Raw genomic sequence first — 18,882 nt, forward strand, 5'->3', positions numbered from 1 at the left:
GGCTCAGTCGACCTCGGGGAGGCTCATGACCGGTACAGATTTAATCGGCACTGGTGTTGGCCGGGAGCGGAAATCGAATTGCGGGTCACCGGGGTTCTTAGCGCAGCGTGCTAACCGCTACACCACCGCTCCCCACACGCTCACACGGGTACTAACGTTCTAGTTTATTAAGGGGGGTGGTGGGTTGGGGGGGGGGTTGGGCCGTCCATAAATGACGTCACGCACCTAGGGGGGGGGGGGTCAAACATTTGTGACGATGTGTGACGAGGGGGGGGGGGGGGTTTGAGAAATGTGACGTCACATCAAAATTCGCAACTTTAAATAAATATAGACAACACCTTCTACTTAATTAAATATACTTTTTAATAAATGTTTCTTCTACAACATCAGAGTGCAGCGCCACATTAAATACGCACTGCAATGACAATAGTTTAAAGCGATTTGAAGCATGTTTTTTTTGGGGGGGTGGCAGAGCTTTGTCACGTCATATTTGAGGGGGAGTCTGACTTTTTGTGACGCCGTGTGACGATGGGGGGGGGGGGGTCAAAAATCTGAGCAGCAATTGCAGTTCTTCGGGAACTGCTGATGGTTAAACATGTTTTGCACAATGCACGACATCGGCTGCCCGTGGGCTGCAAGAAGCGTTCTGCGCGAGTGGGGGGGGCGAACAACTGCGGAGAGCGGTGGCGCAGCGGCGCGCGCGCTGCTCTCGCGCTGCGCACCAAAGCCGGCTACGACCCGAGTTCGATTCCCGCTCACGGCAACCACCACCAACCGCCGCCATTACCACCAGTCTGAGATTTAGCTGAACCGGTCCGGGGCCTCACCTAGGTCGAGTCGGCAATGCAAATGAGCACCCGGTGCGACATGTGTAAGCATCGTCACGAGGGAGACAAAGGTGGTAGGGCGTGATGCTCTTCGGGGTGGGGATTTTTGTCTTTGTTATTTTTTGTTGTCGCTGGCCACGGTGAGGAGTCGGCTCTCCACATCCCGACCGCATTTGTCTTGGCTTCGCGTGTTCCTCCCTCCCACCCCCCAACTCCACCCCCACCCTCCCCCGCTCCACCCCCCACCCTCCCCACTTTCTTTCCGCCCTATTCCCGCAGGATCCATCGCGTGCGCACTCACGCGCGCGGCACGTGACGCGTACCCGGGGTTCTTTGGAGCAAGGCCCCGGCTCGTTAGACATCCGCGGAAGCGTCGGGAAAGAGCAAGGAGAGTCGAGGTTGTGTGGGGGCCGACGCCCGCCTCCCCGCTCCCTGTGAGCGGGCGGGGCGCGGCGCTCACCCCCTCCACCCCCCCCCCTCCTCGTGGGCCGCCTCTCGCCGGGCCCCCGCCGATCGGGTGATCCCCCCCCCCCCCGCACCAGCGCCCTCTCTGAGGGACATAGCTAATTGGCTGGCTCACCACCGCCCGGGGTTATTTCGCACACGCCCACGTACACCATCACTAATACGAAGGCGGCTGCGTGCACGCGCGCGCCCCTGCAGGCGCTTGTTTCACCCAAACGCTAGCGCTAAAGCGGCGGTATGAATATGCGCATGCACCTCTGGGTGGTTAAGCCCTAATCCGCTTGCACACAAATGCTAGCGCTAAAGGGCTGCGCAAATTTGCGCACGCGCCTCGCCGTTAATGCTATCGTTGTTGCGCAAACACGCGCGAGCGTCGGTTTAACTCACCCCTCCCCTGCCCTAATATTCGCGTGGCATGGACGCGCGAGCGTCAGCGGCCGTCTATGTTTAAATACACGTGCGCGCCTCGACGTTAATGCTCTTCTTCTCGCGCAGAAACGCGAGAGTGTCTGCGAGCGGGTTTTTAAACGCACCCGGCCCCCGCCCTAATATTTGCATGACAAGACTGCACGGACGCGTGAGCGTCGGCGGCAGTTTATGGTTTAATACACGCGCGCCTCGCCCACACCCTCAAATTACCAACACCACACCGACGCTGCAGCCCTGCGCTCGCTCTCCCGCGTACACTGTCACTCACCCTTTCTCAAAATGCGTGCAGCTAACCTTAAATTTAAACCTCAGAATTGTCACCTCCAGAAATCAGTTCGGTATCTTGGCCACATTGTTGACGAATCGGGTATTGCGCCCAACCCAGACAAAACTGCGTGTGTCGGAACTTGGCCGACCCCCACCTCGGTGACTGAGGTGCGCAGTTTCATCGGCTTTGCATCCTACTATCGCCGTTTCGTTGCCGGGTTAATGTCAATTGCAAAACCTCTCCACGCGTTAACAGCTAAGAATCATAAGTTTCTTTGGGGGGAGGAGGAGGCGGCTACATTTCGTGCCATCCACGATGGATTGGTGAAAGTTCCAGGCTCGCAAAGAGAACTGCGTTTTTACGATTGGTTGGGTTTTACCACAAGTTTATCCCAAACTTTGCTGAATTTAACACGCAGGCTTTCGCGACCAATATTATTCATAATATAGGTTTTTGGGTCAGATCGCGTTATTTATAAATGTCATAACCCTCCACCATCCGACACGGCCAAACAGTAAAAAATATGTCACGTTTTCAAAGGACAAATTAATTGACTTCTTTAGCCCACCCGTGTGCTGAAGAGAGAATCAACGCATTTTAAAATTTGAGTAGTACGACGTTTAGCTGATAATTACAATCAGCTTCATCGGGCAAGAATGGTGAAGCTCTCCTGTTGCTTCCGGTCTTAAATAGAGCAGCATCAGGGTGACGTTCAATTCAATCTGGTGCAGTGATTCGAGGCAAGGAGAGGGAGGGTATTGTAATTATATAGATTGGTAATCATTCAAGTGTTATTCATTGGTATTTGTTTCTCTTATATGGAATTGTAATTGTATTTATTTGATAATACGCTTGCAGGCCGCACTAAGCCTGTAGTTGTCAGAGCGATTGAAATGATTTCTGTTTCTCTCAATTTCAATGGATTCTCTAATTAGTCTTGGCCAGTAATAATTCGTTTTACACAACACTTCAACGTTATCAAAATCAATTGAGTGTCCTTGTTGACAAGCATGCTCTGCCACTGCCGACAGTTGTGTTTGAGATAATTTAATGTTTCTTTAGTGTTCTTTTAGTCTTACACTGATGTTGTGTCCCGTCTGTCCAATATAGCATCTGCCACATAAACAATTAATCCGATATACACCTTCTGTTGATAATTTAGGCAATTCGTCTTTAGTGCCAGATACCAGTTTTTGAATTTTGTGCACTGTACCAAATATTACTTTAATCTTTTGCTTTTGCAAAACCCGGGCTAATTTGCCAGTTAGTCCTGAGATGTATGGAATTTTGATTGTTTGAATTGACTAAACCTTTGATGGATAGAACTCGCAAGGGAATGGGGAGGCGGCGGTGGCAGCCGCAGGAGTGACTGGGCGAGGTCCCACCCTCAAGCAGCGACACGAGTGAGGACCAGGGGATCGTCAAGGTAAGTAGCAGTTGAGGGCTGTCTCCAACTCTACAGAATAGATATTTTATAGGGAAACATTAGGTGACAGTATTATTATTATTATTATGTTTCCAGCGGCCGACCTGGGGATTGAACCAGGGCCGGTGGAGATGTCTGGGACCACAAGAGCATGCCAGGAGCGGCAGGAGCGGCAGGAGCGGCGAACCAAGCTGGCTGCAGCCTGGCACTGGCCAAAAGTGAAGTCTGTGGCCATCTGTTTACCGGGGTGACTGCTTGGCTGTCCACGGACATCTCCCACTGTCCGAAAAGGCGTTAGCAGGCGAGGGGTGGAAACCCCGGAGGAGGAACACGGGGCACTCTGTGAAGCAGAGTTGCGTAGGGGAGGTGGATGAGCCCCCTTCCCCCAAAGTGTCTGTGTGAGTCTCGGGAAAGCGGTCGGGACTTTAGGTGTGATTGGATGTGTGTGGGTGATCTTGTGTTTGTTCTTATTCGTTTAATGTTCTTTGTGGTAGTCTGCTACCAGGTTATAACGCCTCTGCTTGGAGTGGCCGGTGTAAGCTCGGGTAAAAATAAAAGCTGACATCTCTAACAGCCAAGTCTTTGAGTGGTCTAACACCAGCTCGATGCGATACACCCCAACCGTCAGCCCTCTGTGAATCGGCAACATGACAAACTCCGGTTAAACCATCACACAAACTGCGGTTAAACTATCACGCAATCCCTGGTTAAACCATCATGCAAACTGAAGTTAAACGATCACGTGCACTGTGGTTAATCCATCACGCGAACTCCAATTAAACCATCACGCGAACTCCGGTTAAACCATCACGTGAACTCCAGTTAAACCATCACGGTAAATCTGGTTAAACCATCGGGGGAACTCGGGTTAAACCATCACGTGCACTGTGGTTAAACCATCACGCGAACTTCAGTTTAACCATCACGTGGACTTCCTCGCAGTCGTTTTTGGTTAATCACTGAACAAAGACGGTGGTTACCACATCGCTCGCTTTGTGGCCCTCTGCAACGCTTTTCTTTCTGATATCAGGAAGCCACTGGAGCTATGCACTTTCGAATCCGCTCGATTCAAAACTATTTTTTTTATAACTAAAGTTTTTGTATTTTATTGACCTTCCCCCCCACACCTCCGATCAGCACGATTGGCTATGTAAGATGCGAAAGATGTTCAACATACATAGTAGTAGCATTATTTGGCGCAATGCGCGATCGCCACTACTCTTGGCTTGTAATACCGGCCCCGTGTCAATGGGGAGTGGAAGAAGGGCCGAAGTAGATTGCCCGGATTAAGTCGGGTCATTGGGCTCTGGTGACTCCCAGGGAGGCTGGAGATGCAGACTCCAGACCCTCAAGAGGGGGCTGGGGGGGATGACATCACACTCCAGGTCCCTCTCGAAGGTTCGAAAAGGAAGGCATTACTAGGGGCGGAGAGAGCTGGGACTCTGTATAAAAGCCGGACCCCTGAACGGGTCCAGCTGTTGTTGTCCATTTGAAGATCCGAAGATCCCACCCTGAAGACCTGGAGCTGGGGCAGGACCCGAGGACCTTGGCTGGGTCGGGTCTGAGTTTGCCCCGTGAATAGGACCCAAGGACCTTGTCCGGGTCTCCCTAGACCCCATTAGCCAGAGGACCGACACTAGAGCTGTTTCCCCAGTGTGTAGGGAACGCTAGCCCAGAGAAAATACCTCCCTAGAGTATCGAGTGGAAGGGGCCATTACCCCTGTGTGTCAGGAACTGTTATCGTTATTGTTCTAATAAACGTGTTGCCCCTAGAGACGCCTCTCTCTCTCTCCATTTATACCCACTACAACTGGTGATAGAAATGGGCAAATAGTTAGCTAGCATGGAGACGAGAAGAAAAATTCGTTCGAGGGCTCCGGACGAAGAAGACAATGAAACAACAGCCCCGGGGTTGACAGCCCCGGGGTTCACCACCGTCGGGGAAGGTGCTTCGGGTGGCACACTCCGGCCTTGACGAACTCCTGCATGCCGCGGCCTCCATCCTCGACGAGATTCATCACGGGGAGCCGACGGCAGAGGAGGGGGGAGCAAACCTGCAGGGAGCTGCAGTTCCTGCCACCGCTTCTACAGTTCCCGCCCAAGAATTTGAAACTCCCATCAAAGGTGGGGGAGCTTCCGCCCGAAGCCACAAGCACCATGGGACCTACGGAGCATCCGGCCACAGTCCCCGCCAATTAGGGATCGCCGCATCATCTACAGCGCAACTGGTGCAAGAGGCTGCCATCTTTCCTGCGGACGGTGGCGCAGTTCCCGCCAAGAACGAAGAGGAGCAGCTGCCAGCGGGATGCGTGCCATCAATTCAGCAATGCTTGCCCATCCTCAAGGAGTTTTCCGCGCCGGGAGGTGACTGGGCGGCTTTTCAAAGACGCTTCCTCTCTAACTGTGAGATGGCAGGGTGGACGGAGGCGGAGGCGCTACGAGCGCTCCCGATCGCCTTGGACGACGACGCTCTGGCCGCCCTCATCACCATTCTGCGGGCAGATCGCTCAACGTTGTAGCAGGTGCTGCAACAGATGGCTGCAATTTCCAGACCAATGTCAGACACACGCCACCGTTTTGCTGCACCGAGGAAGGGTGAGTCCGAAACTCCCCTCGCCTTCCGCAGCGCGTTATTGGCTTTGGCGAAAGCCGCTATATAGACCACGAGGGCATTGGCGCTCTCGTCTTGAAGAAAATGCTGGCGCTGGCACGGGAATTGTGTGTGGTTATACACGCTGTGGACGACGGGGACCTGTGCTCCCTGCGCGCCGCTAAATGCACCCAGGCACACTTGCTCTTCCAGCGGGAGACAGGTCTGGCAGCCTGTGTTGCGCCGGCTGAAACTTGCAGTTTGTCGGAGGTGTCTCAACTCAACCAGGCCTTTGCGTCAACCCAAGCCAGGGGTTGGAGGGCCGACAATCGGTCGTGACAGGGGGACTTCCGACAGCGGGGACAGGCATCTGCGCGATCGGACAGAGTCCTCGTCACTTGCTACAACTGCGGACTGCGGGGGCACGTGTCCATCGGGCTACCGGGTGCCTCGAGGGTGCGTTCCTGGACTTCAGCCATCAGCCCTCGCTCATCTTCGGCTCCGCAGCAACCTCAGGTGAGTCGCGGCACCACGCACACAGAGTTTTTGCCGCGGCCACGGGGTCCTGCGCCATTATTGGATCTATCGAGGCGCTCGCTTTTCAAATGCTGGTCGACATGGGGGCGTCAGCAACTATAATTTTGGACCTTATTTACAACATTTTGCCAAAGAAATGTCGTTCCCTATACCCCGTTGAGGTGCCATGTTTCACTGCTAATGGAGGGTCATTGGGCATAGTTGGCCAGATTAATGCCCAGATTTGTATTGGTAATGTAAAATTGACAGGCCCCATTCCAGTCTTTTCATCCTTTGCCGTTCCGTGCTTACTGGGAACTGATTTCTTAGGTAAAATGGCTATTAAAATTTTGATCGACCAGGGTTGCATCGAACTCCCCTCCGGCTGGCGTATGTCATTCCTGCCGTCCCCCACTCGGTTGCGCATGGCCTCCGCTACCATGCAGGAGTTGGCATCCCGGACGGTGCGCATTCCTCCCGGGTGCGCAAATGCTAGTTCTCCTTCGGCTACGTAAACCACTCGATTCAAGGGTGACGGCAGGGGGTATCCTGTTGGGTCCGTCGAATACTGTGGTGCGTGGATTGGAGCTGGTCAGGGCACAGACTCTGGTATCTAGCAATAGGGATCCCTTCATCCAGGTCTTGAATGCCGGGTTGCGGACGACTGTCATCCCGCAGGGTACCGTGCTCGCTCAGACGATGCCAGCGCTCCAGGGGGATTCGGTGGTGGGCCATGTTGGAGCTTTACCTCAGTCGCAACCATACTCTGACCTCGATGAACGGTGGTTGGATTCACTTTGCTCGGCGGCTGGCAACCTGTCTTATTCCCAAAGGGGTAAATTGCGCACTATTACGGGAATTTACCAACGTTTTTAGTAAAAGTAAATTTGACATTGGCCGCACTAAATTACTGAGCCATCACATTGACATGGGGGACGCCGCTCCCATCCAGCAGAACCCGTATCGCTTGAGCCCGGCTGAAAAAAAGCATGTCCGGTTGGCCGTCAATGACATGCTAGCCGTGGACATAATTTTTCCATCCACCAGCACATGGGGGGCCCCAATTGGTCTTGTTAAAAAACATGATGGCAGCTTAAGATTTTGCATAGATTTCCGTAAGCGTAATAAAAATTTCAGTGGCAGACGCGTATCCCCTTCCTCGAATGGACGAATCACTGGACGCCTTAGCGGGGGCACGTTATTCTTCAACATTGGACCTTTTGTCCAGATTTTGGCAATTGCCCCTGGACGAGGCCTCAATACCTAAAACCGTCTTCCGTACGCCGCAGGGCCTTTTTAATTTAATCGGCTACCCATGGGTCTCCACTCGGCTCCAGCGACGTTCCAACATTTGATTTGGAATTGGTCCTCGCTGGGCTTCAGTGGGACTCATGCCTGATATATTTGGACGATGTCATTGTCTTTAGCCGCACATTTGAGGAACACCTGGAGGGCTGTCTTTGTTAAAATGTGAGCAGCGAACCTTAAATTCAAGCCCCAAAAATGCCACCTCTTGCGGGAATCCGTGCGCTACCTTGGCCATATTGTCAGCCAGTCAGGCATTGCCACTGACCCGGAAAAGACAAGTTGTTTTTGCGCATGGCCGATCCCCACATCAGTGGGGGAGGTGCGAAGCTTCATCGGGTTTGCATAATATCGCTTTGTGGTAGGGTTTGCTTCCATCACCAAGCCCCTCCATGCGCTGATGGCCAAGGGGCAAAAATTCCATTGGGGGGAGGCGGAGGAGGCCGCGTTTAACTCGCTTTGCGACACCTTGGTAAATGCCCCTCCCCTACGCTACCCCAATTTTTCCGTGCCGTTCATTCTCGACATGGATGCCAGCAACACCGGCATTGACGGGGTATTGTTGCAGGTCATCGACGGGGTCGAATGCGTTGTTACATATGGCAGCAGAGTGTCTCAGGCAGAGCAACGCTATTGCATTACTCGCCGTGTGCTGCTAGCCATCGTCTTTTTCGTTCAACAATATTGGCCATATCTGTATAGCAGACACTTCCCCGTGTAGTTGGATCACGCGACACAGCAGTACGCGTTACGGGTTGACCAGCCATCCGGCCAACTCTCTCGCTGGCTCAAGGTCTTCCAGGACTATTTGTTTACGGTTACCTACTGTAAGGGCACCAAACACTCTAATGCCGACGCTTTGTCACGGTTGCCAACGAGCGACAAATGTGCGCGTTTCCTGATCTCGGGGTGATGCAAACGGCCGGTTGACAGCTCGCCCCCGCCCCTCGCTGCATTGGCAGAAGTGGTTCCCTCTAAGGTGGGTTCGTCAGTAGAGGCTCACAGGGCAGTTGCACGGGATGCAATGGTTGGCCTGAACCTCGCAAATTGGGGATGCCTCCAAATGGAGGATAGTTCCCTCGTCAGGTTGCGCCGCCGCGCCGGGCGGTCTGATGGGGTTAAGGGCTGCGAGGGCTTCCTATCTGTCATTCTGCGCGACGGCCTTCTGTTGAAATGGGACGGCAGCTCATGCCGGTACAAAATTGTTGTGCCCACTGCCCTGCGGGGTAAGGCTGTTTGGGCTATCCACGAGCGCCTTTTGCACTTGGGGGTGCACAAAACCCTTGCCACACTCCAGCCAGATTTTTTCTCGCCGGGCATAGTAAGGGATGTGGCCAACTTGCTGCAGGGCTGCACCCAGTACGCACGGTGGCAGCCACCAGTTAGGCCGTCCTGTCTGCCCTTGCAGTCAATCCAGGTGTCCCGCGTCAATGAGCCTGTCGCGCTGAACATCCTTGGATCCTTTCCCACCACCCCCCGGGGTAACAAGTACCTGCTGGTTGGGGTGGAATATTTCATACACTGGGCTATGGCCTGGCTACTCCCCAACCAGTCGGCGGCGGCCATCACTGAGGCCTTTCTCCAGGGCTATGTCCTGGACAAAGGTGCTCATGAGCGGCTGCTGACCGACCAAGGGAAAAAAAATTCAACCACCTTGCAGCAGGACGTGTGCAACTTGCTGGGCACGCAGAAAATTCTTACTTCGCCATATCACTCGCAAACGGACAGTATGGTTGAGCATCTGCATAAGATGCTCCCCTCCATGCTGTGTCATCAAGTGAGCAAATCGCAACTTGATTGGGATCTCCAGATTCCCGGGGTCCTGGCCGCGTACCGGATCTCACCTCACACGGCAACCGGCTATTCGCCGTTCTATTTAATGTACAACCGGGGATAGCAACCACCCCATGGAGGTGCAGTTGTGCATCAAATCGCCCGACTCAAAGTAAAAATTATGGACCACATGCGGTTCAACATCCAGAAGTTGGCCAAAGCACGGGCGGCGGCTAAAGAAAATTCAAATTCGCGCCAATTGGCCAACGAGCGATTACGGGGCATCCATGTATCCGGACACGTGTGGGTCAAAGGGGACAAGGCCAGGCTCTACTGCCCCCAGGTACCCTTGGCCACATCGCCAAAGTTGCTCAGGCCCTGGAGGGCCCCCATTGACGTCGTTCACCCGCAGTGTGTTATGGTTCAATGTGGCTGGCGGTGCTGGTACGTTCACCCATCGTACCTCAAACCCTCCATTGCGCCGCACATTCTCACTCCATCTCCACGATGCAGGGGCCGTGTGTGTGATGTATTCGAGTCGGGTTGCGTGTCTGCGGAGTCTGACCCTCAGCGGAGTCCTGTCATTGCATCCCCAGATGCCGCAAGAGTAAAGTCTCCACAGCCGTCCACGCCAGCTGCTTCTGCGACTCCCGACGTCGAGCGCTCACCCGCCCGGCCGGATGTTCCCCAGGCAGGGCCGGTCTCTGCTGGCCCACCGCCGAACCTCCCTGACACTTCCGATGGTCCAGCAACGCGGACCCGATCTAAGACCTTTCGATTTTCGTGACACCCCCCTCCCCTTCACTCACACACGCCGGACGCTCACCTTCGCATCCGGCAGGTAGTCTCGGTCAGAAGCCTTTTCTTACCTTTGTAATGCCAATGGTCGGTGGCGCATCGAGGTTGTAGTTTGGGCGTGTACTGGGGGGCAGTGGGTGTTCACGCGTACAATGTCATTTTTATTCCCGGCCCTGTCGTTCTTCCTTGTGTATATTTGTAGATAGTGTAGATATTGAACAGGTGGGCTAGGTTATTTATGATTGGGTTACTGTTGTGTTTTCTTTACTGCTTGTTGAGGCACACGTGCTTGCGTTGTGTTAAATACACTGTACATTGGGGGGAGATTTGACAACCGGGACGGCTGGATGCTACGTGGGGGGGAGTGGTGTAGTGGCATTTTTGGGTGCGATGCGCGATCGCCAATACTCTTGGCCTGTAATACTGGCCCCGTGTAAACAGGGGGCGGAAGAAGGGCCGAACTATATTGGCTGGAGGTGCCAACCCCAGACCCTCAAGAGGGGGCTGAGGAGATGACGTCACACTCCAGGTCCCTCTCGAAGGTTCGAGAAAGAAGGCGTGGCTAGGGGCGGAGAGAGCTGGGACTGTGTATAAAAGCCAGACCCCTGAACGGGTCCGGCTGTTGTTGTCCACATGAAGATCCAAAGACGCCACCCTGAAGACCTGGAGCCAGGGGCAGGACCTGAGGACCTTGGCTGGGTTGGATCCGAGATTGCCCTGTGGATAGGACCCGAGGACGTTGGCTGGGTCGGGTCAGAGTTAGTCTCCCTAGACCCTGTTAGCCGGAGGACCGACACTAGAGCTGTTACCCCAGTGTGTAGGGCACGCTATCCCAGAAGGACATACTTCCCTAGAGTATCGGGTGGAAGGGGCCTGTTATCGTTATTGTTATAGTAAACATGTTGCCTCCAGAGAAGCCTCTCTCTCTCCATTTATATTTACGACACATATGTATAGCCCGCATACAGCTGTTGTGATTGTGCCATCGGGTGGACTGTGAGAGACAGTGCCAGTTTAGGGAGTCCTTTATCCAGTTTAGGGAGTTCATCCAGATCGAGGCTGATGCTTATCATGAATATCCGTTTGGAATGTAGATCTATTCTAGTAAACATGATCACAAATGCACGCTCTCCTTTGTAAATGAACTTGTGAGTGTGGTAGTTGCAACGAAGACAAAGATCCCCCGTGTAACCTTAACAGACCGTTGGGGTAAGTGCTGTTAACGAGTAGCACGGCACACGACGGGGTAGGCGGCCAGCACCACGCCCGGTCGCCTTTGTCTCCCGAATGGCGATGTTTACATACCGCACCAGATACTCATTTAAGGCTGAGTCGACCCAGGGGAGGCCCAGGACCGGTTCGTTATTGATGTCGACCGTGAGTGGGCCAACCGTTGGACCCCCCCCCCCGCACACACGCGCACGTGCGTCTACACACATACACGTACACACGCGCATGTTCACACCAGAGACACGCACACGCCAAAGTGAAGACAGGTGGAGAAAGACGAAAGGGCATCGTGAAGGCGAGAGGCGGCCCAGCCGAACCCCCCCCCTCCATTCCAAAACAACTTTTGGTTTGGGCCCGATTTCTGTCAAAGTGCGTTTTTTTGTTGTTGTTTTAGCAACGGAGACATGCTTGGCTGCTCAGAATATTAAAATATTTGCTCCTCTGTCAGAGGTATTATGTTGGCTCTGCGTGGCCTCTCGGAAAATATGAGTTAACGTTACAGGCACGTTATTCAAGCTGAGGAACGGAACGCACGTGTCTGGGTTTGGGGAAGCTATGCGCTCGTGTGTGTGTCGGTGTGAGTGTGCGTAGGTGTCTGTGTGTAACGTGTATCTGATGTGGTCCTGGGCCACCGCTAGGTCAACTCAGCCTTAAATGAGTATGTGGTGCGGTGTGTAGAAAACATCGCCACTGGGGAGAGAAAGGCTGCAGGGTGTGGTGCTGGCCTCCCACCCCTTCGTGTGCCGTGACGGCCTTCACAGCTGCTCACTAACGCCACTGTTCAGGCTACACGGGGACGTTTGTCTTTGTTGTGCGTCCGTCCGTCTCAACAATGTCCCTTAAAACCTTTCACCAACTTGGACGAACATTTCAGGTTCTGCCCACGACCAGAATCGCTCGACTTCAGATGATGTTTTGTTCTCCCCCCCCCCTCTCCGTATGGAACACAGGTTCAGGGTCAGAGTGGCACCTGGCCAAGAGACTTCCCATTGCTTTGTTCTGCATGGAGCTATAACAGCACTGATTCATGATGGCCGTTTCCGCCAGAGGAACACACACACAAAGAATTAAAAATAAAATCAGCCAAATGTGCAGAATACTCTCCAGTGTAATTTATTTTCTTTTGTCACACCGAAATACCAACGGAAATTGCCTCATTCATCAGGCCGCCCATCTCCGAGCGGCAATATTCTTCTTGAGCGTGTTTGACGCGTTATTTATTTGCAACGGACAACTTAACGGGCCTCGGACGGCTCCAAAATAACTACAATTGGCAGAACTGTGCCGAAACAACAACAAAAAGCTGCCAGAAGATTGTGGATGAGCCCCGAGCGAGTTGACATGCCAGGGTGTTGCTGACTCTAGCTCCGTCTCAATCCGTGCGAACGCGTGGTGGTGGCGTTGACTGAAATGGGGGAACAAAAGTGTAGCCACTTTACGATCCCCCTACGAACCCGAGTTCGATTCCCGCTCACGGCCAACGGCACCAGTGGCGATTATCGAAATCGGTCCTGGACCGCCCTTAGGTCGACTCAGCCTCAAATGAGTACCTGGCAGAGGTCGCAATCGGGTACCCGATACCCGTACCCTACCCGATACACGGATACCCGTACCCGGCTGGGTACGGGTATCCGTTTGCGACCCTGGTGCGGCCGGGTACGGGTACGGGTAAGCCGTGAGTCACTGGTGAGTAACCGTTTGTCACTCATTTCCAAACGTCTTGTCTCTTCTCACAATTCAAGTTCCTAGAATCAACCCACCCGCGTCTGCAACATGGCTTCATCCCAGAGGTCGCAATCGGGTACCCGTCCCCGTACCCTCCCCGATACCCGGCCGGGTACGGGTAGCCGGGTATCGGGTAGGGTACGGGTACCCGTTTGCGACCCTGGTGTGGCCGGATACGGGTAAGGAATCAAAACCCGTTTGCGACCTCTGGTACCTGGTGCGGTGTGGAGTAAGCATCGCCACTGGGGAGACAAAGTATGGGCGTGGTGCTGGCCACATCACCCACCTCGTGTGCCGTTTCGTGCCTTCATAGGTTCTCATTACTCGCTAAAAGCACTTGCCCCAAAACTCTGCTCGGGCTACGCGAGTGAGCTTTGTCATTTTTGTTTTGTTCGATGGTGATGAAGAGTTTGACATCTCCAAGTGCACGTGCGCGTGTGTGCGTCCGTGAATCACGCGGCGTGTTGTGGTTTCCACACCGCTTGGAACGTCTACAGTCGTGCTGCTGCTGCTGGCTGCTGGTGGCTGCTTGGCTGCGCCGTCAAACAAAACTGGGCGCGATATCCCCCCAACAGCGCCCAGCTGGCAAGAGATCGGGCGCAGCGAGCGCCACGTTGTTTGCTCAAGGTCTCGGGGGGACCCAACGACCCCGTTCCGTGCCACGGTGCAGAGCCAACACATCCGAGAAAGACGCGAGTTCAATTCCCGGATTGGCAGGGAGGCGAAAAGGCACAACGCGACCATTACACAATTCCTGCCTGCTCCCCCCTACCACTAAAGCGTCAGCATTTCCACTGGAGGGTGCCGACGCTTGATGCGAACCTGGTTGCACCTTCCACTGTGTGTGTGTGTGCTGTGTGTGTGTCCGGGAAAAACAACCCCCTACCTCCTCGTGGTGCCGGACGGGCAATGCTGTCGTGGACAGTGCTGTGGGGGGGAGGGTCAGTTCCGATTGTTCTTTCCCCTCATGGCATTGATCTGAGGATCCGGAAGGGGAGGAGTCAGGGTCACGTGGGGGGAATGTATTTAAGTGGGAGCCCGGAAGAGATCGGGGCAGTCGGGGAATCTAAGAGGCTGAGTCACGTTGGGTGGTGAGAGGCATCCGCGCCCTCGGCCACGTGGCCGAAGGACGTCTGCACGCCGTCGTCCAGCGGTGTGCGGAGTGCGGGAATAGGGAAGTTAACGAGGGAGTGTGCGGGGCGCGAGAGAGAGAGAGGGAGAGAGTGTACGCGGGGCGCACGCGAGACAGGACTGGTCCGGGAGAGGGAGAGAGAGTGTACGCGGGGCACACGTGAGAAGGCACCCCGCTACGACCCATCGTGTCGACGATAAACTCTCCTACGTACAAACTAGCCCGTTTTCTATCAGATACTCTGCTCCCCTTCACAGGCAAGACCTCTTCGGCAGTACTCAACTCAACCCAATTAGTCTCTATGGTTAAGGACATGGTACTATCTCCTGATGACATCCTCGTCAGCTTTGATGTAGTATCTCTGTTCACCAAAGTCCCAGTACCGGACACCCTAACAATAATTGAGGACTTAGTCCAACATGGATTGAATTCTGATGTACCTGTGCTGGTTAGGCATTGCCTCACCAACACCTATTTTACCTGGAATGGCACCTTCTACAAACAGAATGAAGGTACTCCTATGGGCTCCCCCTTGTCACCAGTTATAGCCAACATGTTCATGGAAAAGTTTGAATCAGACGCCATTCAGACATCCACCCTGCGTCCTTCCCTGTGGAAGAGGTATGTGGATGACACTTTCGTCATCTGGCCACATGGCCTCCCAGCATTGAACCACTTCTTGGACCACATCAATTCTAGACACCCATCCATCAGATTCACCATGGAAGTGGAGAAAGACGGTAAACTACCATTCTTGGATATTCTGTTTGAGAGGAGGCCTGACGGATCCTTGGGACATTCTGTCTACAGGAAAGCCACCCACACAGATTCCTACTTGAAACCGGATTCCCACCACCACCCATCTCAAAAGAATTCTCTCATCAAAACGCTATACCACAGAGCCTATGGCATTTCTGACCAACACCACCTGGCCGGTGAATTAAGACATGTACATCGGGCCCTCAGGATGAACGGATACTCTGACCGCACTATCCGCCAAGCTGTTTCTCCCACCACACAGAAACAGCCACATGAAACTCCGACCAAAACTATCACGTTACCATACATAGCAGGCGTGACCAAAAAGATCTCCAAAATTCTAAACAAACATAAGATCCAAGTCCGATTCAGTACAGTGCATAAAATCCGTGATCTGATTCCATCTGTGAAGGATGTCGTTCCTGACTTACAGTATCCTGGAGTCTACAAATTCAGTTGCATTTGTGGTGATTGCTACATTGGAGAAACGGAACGTCATGTTTCTGATCGTGTCCGCGAACACAAGTCAGATCTGAAACACGGCAGAACTGATTCTTCGGCCGTTGCCGATCATTGCTACAACTCGGTGGGCTCTCATGAAATTGTCTTTTCCGATACCAAGGTTCTCTGCAAACCTCCTGGCTACCATCAAAGGTTTGTACACGAAGCCATACAAATATACAAACACAGACATAATTTCAACCATGATGATGGTTACAAACTGAGTAATCATTGGAAAGATTTGATTAACCATGCAAAAAAGATTTAACTACACTTATTTGGACCATCTTATTTGACAGAAAACTATTACAAGTTACTGATAGACAGCCAGTTTTGTTTTACCATGTTTAGCTTTCTACCAGGTTAAGCTTTCTTTTTTCACACTTTTGTTATGCAGGCCAGGCGTAGTCACAAACCGAACCTCTCCATAATAAAGGCTCAGTCTTTTGTTATGCAGTCTATTCATAGTCTCAAGCCGCACCTTTAATCATTGGAAAGATGTGATTAACCATGCAAAAAAGATTTAACTACACTTATTTGAACCATCTTATTTGACAGAAAACTATTGTAGGTTACTGATGGACAGCCAGTTGTTTCACCAGGTTTAGCTTTCTACCAGGTTTAGCTTTCTTCTTTTTTCACACTTTTATTATGTAGGCTAGGCGTAGTCACAAACCGAACCTCTCCATAATAAAGGCTCAGTCTTTTGTTATGCAGTCTATTCATAGTCTCAAACCGCACCTTACCATAATAATAAAAAGTGGGCCATCCATTCTCCTTCCCCCCCTCCCCCGCCCTCAACCATTATATATACGGAGTGGTATCTCCTGTAATCTCTCATTTACTTGATACAGCTGTCGGGCTGTGACGGTTCCACCTGAAGACGGAAGCTTGTGTTGCTTCCGAAACGTCGTGATTTTTATTTTATTTTACTTTTATTAATTTTAATGTTTTACCTACGTGACTTTACCGAAAAAACCTAAGAATATGAATCCTTGCAGTCACGAAAGCTTCAAATCTAGAATTCTATGACCTCCTGTTACAGGTGCTGGCTCAAGTGGCCCCTCGGGATAGAGTAATCTTGTTGGGTGACTTCAATGCCCGAGTTGGTCATGATGCTTGGCACCTGGTTTGGAGTGATTGGAAGACATGGGCCAGATCAGCTCTAACAATGGTAGGAGGCTGCGAGATTTTTGTGCAGCCCATGGGCTTGTAATTACCAACACGCTGTTCCGGCATCGGTGCATTGGTCGGCGCATCCACACAACATCATGGATGCATGCCGGGTCCAAGCAAGAACATCTGCTGGACTACATCGTGACGGAATAACGGATGCGGGCCCATGTCCTCGACACCAGGACCTACCGTGGAGCTGATCTGCCCTCTGACCATCGACTTGTCATCTGTAAGATGTGCCTGCCATTCTTTCACTCCGGTGGTGGGTGTACACCCAGGACCCCATTCCAACCTAAGGTGGTCTGGTCTCAGCTAGCTGATGAAAGTTGTAAGCAAGAATTTAATCCTCGCTTGCGGCTGGGGTTGGCATCGTCCCCCACTCCTCCAGATGTCGAGGGTAAATGGGCAAGGTTTAGGACTGTGACTCAGGCAGCTGCAATGGCTGCTTTGGGTACGTGATCCAGACCTCCCCAGAGATCCTGGCTGACAGAGGAGGTGTTCAGGATGGCTGAGAAAAAGAGACAGGCCCACTCTAATCGTCTACAGCAGGCATGCCCAAAGTCCGGCCCGTGGGCCAATCACGGCCCGTGGTCAGATTTCATACGGCCCGCAGCTTCGGTCTTATAATGTGTTATTTATGGCTCGCTAGCTCTGTCAGAATAAATAAATCATAAAACTTTAAAGATGTAATTCCTCTTCTTGGTTCTTTCGGTAAAGTCACATAGAAGGGAAGTAATAAAATAATAAAAATAAAACATAATAAAACAATTCTCACGACGTTTCAGCCACAACGCAAGCAGCCGTCCTCAGACGCTGTCGCCTCGACAGACCTGGTTTTCACCTGAGGATGGCTCCTTGCGTTGTGGCCGAAACGTCGTGAGAATTGTTTTATTATGTTTTATTTTTATTATTTTATTACTTCCCTTCTACGTGACTTTACCGAAAGAACCAAGAAGATGAATCCCTGCAGTCACGAAAGCTTTAAATCGAAATGTAATTCCTCCTTTCACCACACGGTGGCAGCACCATTCTAATGCTATCTGGATCTGCATCCGTGCCGCGAACCCTTCTCGAATAATTTATGCCATGGCGACTGCAAAAAAAAAGAGAAAAGTTGACAGTGAGGGCCGTCGCTTTCAGGAGCGGTGGGAATTACAATACTTCTTCACTGAAAATCAAGGCAATTGTGTTTGTCTAATTTGTAAAGAGGCAGTTGCCTTGTTTAAGGATTTTAACATAAAGAGACACTACGTGACTAAACATGCTACAACATACGACAAGCTAACAGGGAGTGACCACGCTGAAAAAAGTGAAGCAACTCCATGCTGCTCTTCACGAGGGCCTGTGAGTCAAAGGAAAACATCACCAAAGCCAGTTACGAAGTGGCCATGTTAATAGCTAAACATGGCAAACCTTTTACTGAAGGTGCGTTTATCAAAGACTGTGTCATGAAAATGGTGGAGAACATTTGCCCCAAGAAGAAGCAAGAATTTATTAATGTTTGCCTGGTACGCAACACTGTGGCACGGAGAGTTGAGGACATATCGTCAGATATTCAGAGACAACTGAGGGACAGGGGAGTGGCTTTTGATTATTTCTCATTAGCCTGCGATGAAAGCACCGATGCATCTGACACTGCACAACTACTTATTTTTTTAAGAGGAGTTGATGACAACATGAACGTGACAGAGGAGCTGCTTGACCTCAAAAGCCTTAAAGGGCAAACCAGAGGAACAGATGTATTCGTTTCTGTTTGTGAAGCTGTTGATTATATGAAACTACCATGGAGTAAAGTTTCTGGGATCATTACCGATGGTGCGCCTTCCATGACTGGTGAGCGAAGTGGATTGTCCACACTGATCTGCAATAAAGTCAGCGAAAAAGAAGGTAACGCTATTAAACTTCACTGTATCATTCACCAGCAGGCTCTCTGCACCAAACATCTAAAATGTGACGATGTTA

The 18,882-nt window shown here is 52.0% G+C and overlaps 1 long non-coding RNA gene across 1 annotated transcript; it reads left to right on the plus strand.

The window, feature by feature from the left end:
* The first annotated feature begins 723 nt into the window (after positions 1-723).
* LOC133358307 (uncharacterized) lies at positions 724-3,964 on the plus strand. Its single transcript, XR_009757044.1, has 4 exons — positions 724-871; positions 1,107-1,344; positions 3,313-3,415; positions 3,512-3,964. It is a non-coding gene; the product is annotated as an uncharacterized LOC133358307 (long non-coding RNA).
* The last annotated feature ends 14,918 nt before the right edge of the window (positions 3,965-18,882 follow it).

The sequence above is a fragment of the Lethenteron reissneri genome, chromosome 61, assembly GCF_015708825.2.
Source record: "Lethenteron reissneri isolate LAM-NWPU_2019-01 chromosome 61, ASM1570882v1, whole genome shotgun sequence".
Taxonomy (NCBI): Eukaryota; Metazoa; Chordata; class Hyperoartia; order Petromyzontiformes; family Petromyzontidae; genus Lethenteron; species Lethenteron reissneri.